The sequence below is a fragment of the Leuresthes tenuis genome, unplaced genomic scaffold (assembly GCF_036924035.1).
Source record: "Leuresthes tenuis unplaced genomic scaffold, fLeuTen1.0.hap1 SCAF_17, whole genome shotgun sequence".
NCBI classification, from domain to species: domain Eukaryota; kingdom Metazoa; phylum Chordata; class Actinopteri; order Atheriniformes; family Atherinopsidae; genus Leuresthes; species Leuresthes tenuis.
The window spans coordinates 29,701,925-29,712,785 of record NW_027325371.1 but is presented as its reverse complement, the minus strand read 5'-3'; the positions used below and the strand labels follow the sequence as shown (position 1 = coordinate 29,712,785).

The 10,861-nt window shown below is 41.5% G+C and overlaps 2 non-coding genes and 1 pseudogene across 2 annotated transcripts; 2 read left to right on the top strand and 1 right to left on the bottom strand.

Moving 5' to 3' along the window:
* The first annotated feature begins 7,105 nt into the window (after positions 1-7,105).
* Positions 7,106-7,219, top strand: LOC140274172 (U5 spliceosomal RNA). The gene has a single exon (XR_011908149.1). It is a non-coding gene; the product is annotated as a U5 spliceosomal RNA (small nuclear RNA).
* A 308-nt stretch (positions 7,220-7,527) lies between these two features.
* Positions 7,528-7,628, top strand: LOC140274108 (U2 spliceosomal RNA; annotated as a pseudogene).
* Positions 7,629-10,600: 2,972 nt separating this feature from the next.
* On the bottom strand, positions 10,601-10,714 carry LOC140274295 (U5 spliceosomal RNA). Its single transcript, XR_011908262.1, has one exon. It is a non-coding gene; the product is annotated as a U5 spliceosomal RNA (small nuclear RNA).
* Between the last annotated feature and the right edge of the window lie 147 nt (positions 10,715-10,861).

The window sequence follows — 10,861 nt, the reverse complement described above, 5'->3', positions numbered from 1 at the left end:
ATGAAGGTAAAAGCCGTTTTAACATAGTTTGAGTGAAGGAATTGATTTTATAGATAAAATCCCAAATCATGCAGAACTCCTCAAAAGGGGCGTATGGCTTAATCACAAGTGTGGCTCTTTCTCATTCAGGGTAGTATGAGGAAGTTTATGCTTGAAATATATGTAGAAATGGGTACATATGAAGGACAAAGCAGTGTTAACTTAGTTTGAGTGAAGGAATTCATTTTATACATAAAATCCCAAATCATGCAGAACGTATGAAAAGAAGCTTATTCTCGGATTCCTGATCCTTCAGTTTTGCTCTTTCTTCTACTGCAAAATACAATGTTGTTCTTTGTTGAAGTCGATCTAGACATTGATAAATATGAAGAAAAAAGCAGTTTTAACTTGGTTTGAGTGAATGAATTCATTTTATACATAAAATCCGAAATCGTGCAGAACTCATGAAAATAAGCTTATTCTCGGATTCCTAAAACTTTTGATTTGCTCTTTCTTTTATTGCAAAGTACAACGTTGTTTTTTTGTTTAAATCTATCGAGACATTGATAAATATGAAGGTAAAAGCCGTTTTAACATAGTTTGAGTGAAGGAATTAATTTTATAGATAAAATCCCAAACCATGCAGAACTCCTCAAAAGGGGCGTATGGCTTAATCACAAGTGTGGCTCTTTCTCATTCAGGGTAGTATGAGGAAGTTTATGCTTGAAATATATGTAGAAATGGGTACATATGAAGGACAAAGCAGTGTTAACTTAGTTTGCGTGAAGGAATTCATTTTATACATAAAATCCGAAATCGTGCAGAACTCATGAAAATAAGCTTATTCTCGGATTCCTAAAACTTTTGATTTGCACTTTCTTTTACTGCAAAGTACAACGTTGTTTTTTGTTGAAATCTATCTAGACATTGATAAATACCAGTCGAAACTCTGCTGCCGCTTTTGATAATTTATGGTTGGGTATTTTTACCTTTTCTTACCCGCTTTTTACAAATTATGATCTTACATTCACACCTACTTGCAGTCGAACACCTTCTCATCCACTTATGATCATGTGCGGTTGGGCTTTCGCACCTTTTCTTACCCATTTTTCAGTAATTATGGGTGGACATTCAGACCTTCTTGCAGCCGAAAACCTCCACTCCTCTTTTGATCATACATTGTCGGGAATTCACACCTTTTCTTACCCGCTTTTTACCAACTATGGTCTGACATTCACACCTTCTTGCAGCCGAACACTTCCGCTTCACCTTTTAGTGTTCTATGGGGTATTCACACCTTTTTTTTCACCGCATTTTATAGATTATGGTTGGAAATTTTCAACCACTTTCATCCGAAGACCTCTCCTCCCACTTTTGTTAATATATTTGAACTTTAGTTTGACATTCAAACCTTCTTGCAGCTGAACCACCTCCGCTCCCTGTTTTGATCATATATGGTCTGGCAATAGTACCTTTTCTTACCCGTTTGTGAGTAATTATGGCTGGACATTCACACCTACTTGCAGCCGAACACAACCTCTCCCGCTTTTGGTGATATATGGTCCGGCATTCTTACCTTTTCTAACACATTTTTCAGCAATTATGGTTGTAGAATCACACCTACTCACAGCCGAACAACTCCGCTCCCACATTTGATAGTGTATAGTCGGGCATTCTCACCCTTTCTCAACAGCTTTTTGCAAATTATGATCTGATATTCACACCTACTTGCAGTCGAACAGCTCTGCTCCCGCTTTTGATTATGTTTGGTTGGATATTCGAACATTTTCTTAACTGCTTATTACAAACTTTGGTCGGACGTTCACACCGTCTTGCAGCCGAACACCTCCGCTTCCGCTTTTGATGGTATATAGTCGGGCATTCGAGCCTTTTCTTACCCGCCTATTACTTACTATGGTTGGACATTCAAACCTTCTTGTAGCCGAACACATCCGCTCCTGCTTTTGATGATGTATTATTTGGCATTTGCACCTTTTCTCACCCAATTTTCATTAATTTTGGGTCGGATATTCAGACCTTCTTGCACCTGAACACCTCTGCTCCCGCTTTTGATGGTGTATAGTCGGGCTTTCGAGCCTTTTCTTCCCCGATTTTTACTAATTGTGGTTGGACATTCAGACCTTGCAGCCGAAAACCTCCGCTCCCTCTTTTGATCATACATTGTCGGGCATTCGCCCCTTGTCTTACACGGTTTTTACAAACTTTAGTCAGACATTCACACCTTGCAGCTGAACCACCTCCATTCCCTGTTTTGATCATGTGTGGTCTGGAAATACTACCTTTTCTTCCCCCGTTTGTGTGTGATTATGGCTGGACATTCACACCTACTTGCAGCAGAAAAACCACCTCTCCCGCTTTTGATGATGTATTGTCCGGCATTCTAGTCTTTTCTATCACATTTTTCAGCAATTATGATCTGACATTCACACCTACTTGCAGTCGAACAGCTCTGCTCCCGCTTTTGATTATGTTCGGTTAGATATTCAAACCTTTTCTTAACTGCTTTTTACAAACTTTGGTCGGACGTTCACACCTTCTTGCAGCCGAACACCTCCGCTTCCGCTTTTGATGGTATATATTCGGGTATTCGAACCTTCTCTTACCCGCTTTTTACAAACCATGGTTGGACTTTCATACCTTCTTGTAGCTGAACAACTCCACTCCTGCTTTTGATGATTTATGGTTGGATATTCGCATCTTTTCCTACCCATTTTTCAGTAATTATGGGTGGATATTCACACCTTGCAGCTGAACACCTCCTCTCCCGCTAATGATCATGTAAGGTTTGATATTCGAAAATTTTCTTTCATGTTTTAAAGCAATTATTGATGGACATTCACACCTACTTGCAGCCGAACACCACCTCTCCCGCTTTTGATGATGTATGGACCGGCATTCTTACCTTTTCTAACACATTTTTCAGCAATTATGGTTTGAGAATCACACCTACTCACAGCCGAACAACTCCGCTACCGCATTTGATGGTGTATAGTCGGGATTTCTCACCCTTTCTCATCAGCTTTTTGCAAATTATTCTCTGACATTCACACCTACTTGCAGTCGAACAGCTCTGCTCCCGCTTTTGATTGTGTTTGGTTAGATATTCGAACCTTTTCTTAACTGCTTTTTCACAAACTTTGGTCGGACGTTCACACCTTCTTGCAGCCGAACACCTACGCTTCCGGTTTTGATAGTGTATATTCGGGCATACAAACCTTTTCTTACCCGCTTTTTACAAACCATGGTAGGACTTTCACACCTTCTCTTAGCTGAACAACTCCGCTCCCTCTTTTGATTGTGTACAGTCGGGTATTTTAACCTTTTCTTACCCGCTTTTTACCAACTATGATCGGACATTCACACCGTCTTACAGCGGAACACCTCCGCTACCTCTTTTGATGGTGTATGTTCGGGCATTCGAACCTTTTCTTACCCGCTTTTTAAAACCAGGGTCGGACTTTCACACCTTTTAGTAGCCGAACAACTCCGCTCCCGCTATTGATTGTGTACAGTCGGGTATTTTAACCTTTTCTTACCCGCTTTTTACCAACTATGGTCGGACATTCACACCTTCTTACAGCGGAACACCTCCGCTCCCTCTTTTGATGGTGTATGTTTGGGCATTCGAACCTTTTCTTACCTGCTTTTTACAAACTATGGTCGGACATTCAAACCTTCTTGTAGCCGTACACATCCACTCGTGCATTTGATGATGTATGGTTGGGAATTCGCACCTTTTCTTACCCATTTTTCAGTAATTATGGGTGGACATTCACACCTTCTTGCAGCTGAACACCTCCTCTCCCGCTTATTATCATGTGCGGTTTGATATTCGAAAATTCTCTTTCATGTTTTCTAGCAATTATTGATGGACATTCAGACCTTCTTGCAGCTGAACACCTCTGCTCCAGCTTTTGATGGTGTATAGTCGGGCTTTCGAGCCTTTTCTTCCCCGGTTTTTACAAATTATGGTTGGACATTCAGACCTTCTTTCAGCCGAAAACCTCCGCTCCCTCTTTTGATCATACATTGTCGGGCATTCGCACCTTTTCTTGCCCGCTTTTTACAAACTTTAGTCGGACATTAACACCTTCTTGCAGCTTAACCACCTCCGCTCCCTGTTTTGATGATGTATGGTCTGGCAATACTACCTTTTCTTACCCATTTGTGAGTAATTATGGCTGGACATTCACACCTACTTTCAGCCGAACACCACCTCTCCCGCTTTTGATGATGTATGGACCGGCATTCTTACCTTTTCTAACACATTTTTCAGCAATTATGGTTGGAGATTCACACCTACTCACAGCCGAACACCTCCGCTCCCGCATTTGATGGTGTATATTCGGGCATACGAACCTGTTCTTACCCGCTTTTTACAAACCATGGTCGGACTTTCACACCTTCTTGTAGCTGAACAACTCCGCTCCCTCTTTTGATTGTGTACAGTCGGGCATACAAACCTGTTCTTACCCGCTTTTTACAAACTATGGTCGGACATTCAAACCTTCTTGTAGCCGAACACATCCACTCCTGCTTTTGATGATGTATGGTTGGGCATTCGCACCTTTTCTTACCCATTTTTCAGTAATTATGGGTGGATATTCACACCTTCTTGCAGCGGAACACCTCCTCTCCCGCTTACGATTATGTGCGGTTTGATATTCGAAAATTTTCTTTCATGTTTTATAGCAATTATTGATGGACATTCATACCTTCTTGAAGCCGAACACATCCACTCCTGCTTTTGATGATGTATGGTTGGGCATTCGAACCTACTTGTTGCCCGTTTTTCATTAATTATGGGTAGACATTCACACCTTGTCGCAGCCAAACACCTCCGCTCCCTGTTTTGATCATGTATGTTTTGACATTCGCACCTTTTCTCACCTGCTTTTTACTATTGTCGGCCAATCACAGCTTCCTCTCCACCATACTTGTATGGTAGGAAATTCTCACCCACTCTCATCCGAAGACCTCTCCTCCCGCTTTTGTTAATATTTAGTCGGGCATTCGAACCTTTTCTTACCCACTTTTTACAAATTTTGGTCGAACATTCACACCTACTTGACGCTGAATACTTCCGCTCCACCTTTTGGTGATGTATGGTTGGCATTTGCACCTTTTGTTACCCTCTTTTTATACTGATTGCTGAAGATTAAGTTGTTCTTTCTCAAACTACAATTTTTTTTTAATTGTTGAAACTTGATTTGAAGTGGATAAATAAGGAGGACAAACAGTTTTAAGTCACGCTGATAGAAGAAATTAATTTTATAGCAAAATCTGTATTTCGTCATATGTCGAGAGATGCTTATTGCTGAAGAAGTTCTTTCTCATTCTACAAAGTACAACGTTGTTTATCGTTGAAACTTGATTAGACATGAATAAATATGAAGGACAAAGCAGTCTTAACTTGGTTTGAGTTAATTAATTCGTTTTATAGGAGAATCCGAATTCGTGCTTATTTTCGGATTCCTGAAGAATGAGTCTGGTTCTTTCTCATAATACAAAGTTTGTTGTTTATTGTTGAAACTTCATCAGAAGTGAAGAAATAAATGAATGCCTATCAACAAATGTGGGATCTAAACTCTACTGCTTCCTCTAAAATAATTTCTTTTCTCAATTCAGAAATGTGTGTGTGTAAGTCACAACACCCGTGACACCAAAACGGCTTTCTTTTCTCTCTTTTCTCTACACTCTGCACTATGAGCACACACACCAAATCAGAAAGGCTTTTTTCTCTCTTTTCTACATTATGGACTGTGGGGACACAAAACCGCTCTCTCTTTTTTTTTTTGATTGTGTGCCAGGGCGTTGTCTCACGTATTAGATTATGCTTAAGATACGAATGGGTTTATCAGTCACATCAGAATCCATACATACTGATCCTCCCGTAATAAAATGGTCGGATCTTATCAAACACACTTTGTTTCTTGTGACAATCAAGTCAGCGAAACAGCGTATACACGTCAAGACACTGAATCAAGTTTGCCACAAGCACTCATAAGTTTGGCAGTATTGCTCTGCCGTCAGCAATCATACACCCATTTTATTTTCGTGAGACGTGCAGGCACCTGTTCATCTACTGTTCTATCACTATGAATTAGTTTATCTATTATCAATAAGGATACTTCTACAACTACTATCAAAGTATGTCCAGACTTCTTATGTTGTCAGTTGCTATATATGAATAAGTGGGTAGCTACTGACAAGCATTAAGCATGTCACACAGCCCAAACATATAACATTTCAGGACACACCACACAGTTAACAACCACAGTGTAGTGTCAAAGCCCAAACATTCAACAGGACACTTACACAACACATTCAAATCAAACAGTCAGACAACATACAAGAACATATACCCCAGCCGGCATTGCTCCCTGCCTATTTTCGTACAGCACACTATGTGTGCGCACACCTTTATTCACAAACTCTTCAACTTATACTCTTTTACCGAAGCTGCTACAGCTCGATTGGCCGAATACCCTTAGATCCTATTTCGGTGAATTTGACATCTGCCTTACATGTAACAGATTAGCGGTTTAGCAGTTTTAATTTAGTTTGAGTGAAGGAATTCATTTTATATCAAAATCCGAAATCGTGAAGAACTCATGAAAGTAAACTTATTCTCGGATTCCTGAAACTTTAGATTTGCTCTTTCTTTTACTGCAAAGTACAACGTTGTTTTTTTTGTTTAAATCTTTCTAGACATGGTAAATATGAACGACAAAGCAGTTTTAACATAGTTTGAGTGAAGGAATTCATTTTATAGATAAAATCCCAAGAGTCTGCAGAGAAAAGAGAGTGAATGTGAAGTAGACTTTAACACGGCTATGGGAGCGAGCCGAGTGTGGGCTAACCGGGAGAATTGCTTGAAAGAAACGCGACACTGAATGAGCGGTCAGAACAAAGCCTCAATACGGGATTCTCGTGGTGTTTTTGTTGCTGCCTTGTCTTTTGCATAGAGTAAAAGACAAGGCAGCCATCGAAGAGGGCCCGATTGTTCCTACTTGGTCAGCCGAGGAGCAGGGGGGGGGGCAAGTGTCTCAACCAAGCAAAGCTCACCACGCCTGATGCCCTGCTCCCGCAGTGACGGATAATCGTACTCTGGTTTCTCTTCATAACATACAAGTCTTTCGCCTTTTACTAAAGACTTCCGTGGAGAGCAGCACTAATGAGTTGTTTCTATTATTGGCAGGCTTTACCTTTGCGGGTGAAGCCCTTTCTGTCTGTGCAAAAGAAATCTTGCTACTTTGCAGAGTGACTTCTCTGAGTAGAGTCGCCTTACTTGTTGCGACTGTGCCGATGTTCGAAGCTGGAGTGCAAAGTTGTTGCTTGAATGGTGCTTGCTGGAGCATGCGGGAGTGCAAAGTTATACCATTTAAAAGGGCTGAAGAGTGCTCAGTGCAGCGGGTGGGCGGAGGTGCAACGTGACACTCTGGCCACCTATGGCCATAAAAAGAACACTGCTACAAGTGCGCATTGTGCCAGCAAGGGCCCTCGGACCTGAAACAGTGGACAGTTATCGCTTCTCGGCCTTTTGGCTAAGATCAAGTGTAGTATCTGTTCTTATCAGTTTAATATGTCCTCTATACGAGGACTAAGTAAAAGACAAGGCAGCCATCGAATAGATTGTTTCTACTTGGTCAGCCGAGGAGCAGGGGGTGGGGGCAAGCGTCTCAACCAAGCAAAGCTCACCAAGTAGGAACAATCGGGCCCTTTTCGATGGCTGCAACACCTGAAAGAGATATTGATGCGAGACCCGATCAAATCCTTTTTCAAAGTCTAAATTTAAGATGACAAGCCGGGTGTTTCTGTCTCTAGCGTAATCAATGATGTCTCGAATCAGTACGAGGCTGTCGGTGAGTTGTCTCCCTGAGATGGCACAAGCTTGGTCTGGGTGAATTACCTCCTCTAAAACAGAGGACATCCGTGTCGCTAAAACCTTGCTAAAATGTTTACAGTCAAAGTTTAAAAGTGTGATGGGCCTCCAATTCTTTAGGTCAGTCTTATCATTTTTTTTATAAAGTAGAGTCACTATTCCCACTCTAAAACTGTCAGGCAGTCGGTCGAGTTTTTCAAAATCTTTAAAAACATCTAAAATGTCTGATGATAAAAGGTCCCAATAGGTCAGATAGAATTCTGCAGGAAGCCCGTCTAAACCCGGAGCTCGACTTCTCTTAAAACCTGTTAGGCATTTTTTTAACTCTAAAGCAGTAAAATTCTGTGTCAAGTGTGCATTCTCTTTTACGGTTTTGTCAACGAATTTTAAGATTTCTGCCGATGTTTCCAAGTGCACTGGTTTCTCTTTGTACATGTTACTATAAAAGGTATGTACAGTTTCAATCATCTCTTGTGTGGATTTTGTTAAAAACCCATCTTCTCTTTTTAGATTTTGAATACACTCCTTTTTATTTATAACTTTCTTTCTTTTTCACCTTCCTCAATTTCCTGCTCCCTGCTTCTTACAAAAATTCCTTTACTCTTTATTTCTGCTAAAACTGACATTTCCTTTTTGACATCTTTGATTTCTTCTTTAAAGTCTATGCCACACTGATTTAGTTTAAAGTAGCGCTGTAAGCGTTTATGTAGTCCCATCATACATCTATTCTCTTTCCTTTTTTTACGTTTACCTTGCTGTTTAAAAAAAGTCTGGGTCGTTTCCTTCACCATTTCCCACCATTGTGCATGTGTTTCGTAGAGGTCTTGAAGGGTCTGCCACTCTTTATAACATTCCCTGTACTGACTGACTATGATTTCATCCTCCAACAGGGAACAGTTGAGTTTCCACAGACCACTTCCTACCGTCACACCAGAAGGGGGTGAAAGGGTGCAGGAGAGCATAAGGTGGTCTGAAAAGAAAACAGGGGTTAATCTAACATCAGTGGGTGGGCAATCTCTAGTAAAGAAATAATCAATGCGAGAGGCTCTAGTGCCATCATGACTAAACCAGGTGAAGCCCTCCTCTCTGGGATGCATGGTTTTAAAACAGTCAGTAAGCTTAAAATCCCTGCATATGCCCTGAAGTAAAATCGAAGTCTTATCCACTTTAAAATCTACCCCTGCTCTTTTTCTATCTTTCCTGCTCAAGATACAGTTAAAATCCCCTCCTACAACTAAAGGTACTTGCCCTAGCATGTAAAGCTGTATATCTTCTAAAAGGTCATACCTTTCATTTTTTCCATTGAAACCATAAATATTTAAGAGGTTAAAGTCTTGCCCCATAAAATTCAAGTGTGCTAAAAGTGCCCGTCCGTTTCTCACCACTGTGCTACCTTTCACCAGAACATGCAGATTTTTAATTAGAATGGCCACACCATCATTTTTATTTTGATTTGAGCCACTCCATATCGATAAATGGGGCCACATTTCCTCCCATTGTCTATGGTTTTTTAAAAAAGGTAGTACACATTCTTGTATTAAAAACACATCTGATTTTATGGAGTCTAAGAAGGATAAAATACTCTGGGCTCTTGTCTTTGATTTCACACTTCTCACATTTAGTGTTGAGAAGGTGAGAACCATTAAAAGCATAAAGGAAAGTAGGTATGTCATTTTCGTTTTTCTAAGTTATCAAAACAAATTACACACAGGTTATTTCTTGGGAAACTAGCTCTTCCTTCATTTCTTTAGGTGAAAAGTGAGTAGGGTGATCTATATTTCCTTTTCGGACTCTCGGTGTTGGCCTCTGACGCAATGTTGCATTTAACTTTGAGTCCCTGGGGGTTGATTGCTGAGCTGAAGTTAAAAAGGAGACCTCATTTGGTGAGTCGGAGGGGAAGACTCTAGGTTCTTCCACTGAAGAACTGTCTGAAAGGGACCTAACCCTTCCCCTCTTCTCTGATACCACTGGGGAATCAGAGGCTCAGATGCCGTCCTCTTCGGCTGTTGACCTTCGGGGAGGTGAGTGTCTTCACTAGACTCACCTGTCTGCTGTTCCTCCTCATTTAGCGTAGCTCCACCCTCTGCCTGTGAATTCTCACAGACTTCAACACTGAGTGGTGAGGCCTCTACAGGCCCCTCCCCTTTTTGCTCCTCACTTCCAATCCAAGCTTTTGGCGGGAAGTTTGAATTTATTGGGTCAACCTCTTCACTTTGTTTACCAACTGCCACCTTTGGTCCTTCTCTTTGTTGGCTTGACTGTGGCTTTACCGTCTTTAATTTGTTGGCAAAAGATTTAGGGCAATCTCTGAAGAGGTGATTTAATTCTCCACAGAGATTACATTTCCTGCCATTTGGACACTCTCCAAAAGTTTGCCCAATTTCTCTGCTCTTCCCACATAACACCTTGGTACAAGCCTCAACCAGGTGCCCATGCTCACCACACTTGCGGCAAAACTTGGGCTGCCCCTGGTAGTGGATGTAACCTCGGTTTTCAAGGTGGCCAGAGTGTCGCCCAACCGCTGCACTGAGCACTCTTCAGCCCTTTTAAATGGTATAACTTTGCACTCCCGCACGCTCCAGCAAGCACCATTCAAGCAACAACTTTGCACTCCAGCTTCGAACATCGGCACAGTCGCAACAAGTAAGGCGACTCTACTCAGAGAAGTCACTCTGCACAGTAAGAAGATTTCTTTTGCACAGACAGAAAGGGCTTCACCCGCAAAGGTAAAGCCTGCCAAAAATAGAAACAACTCATTAGTGCTGCTCTCCACAGAAATCTTTAGTAAAAGGCGAAAGACTTGTACGTTATGAAGAGAAACCAGAGTACGATTATCCGTCACTGCGGGAGCAGGGCATCAGGCTAGTTGGCATAGCCACCTTCCCCATGGTGAGCTTTGCTTGGTTGAGACGCTTGCTCCCCCCCCCCTTGCTCCTCGGCTGACCAACTAGGAACAATCGGGCCCTATTCGATGGC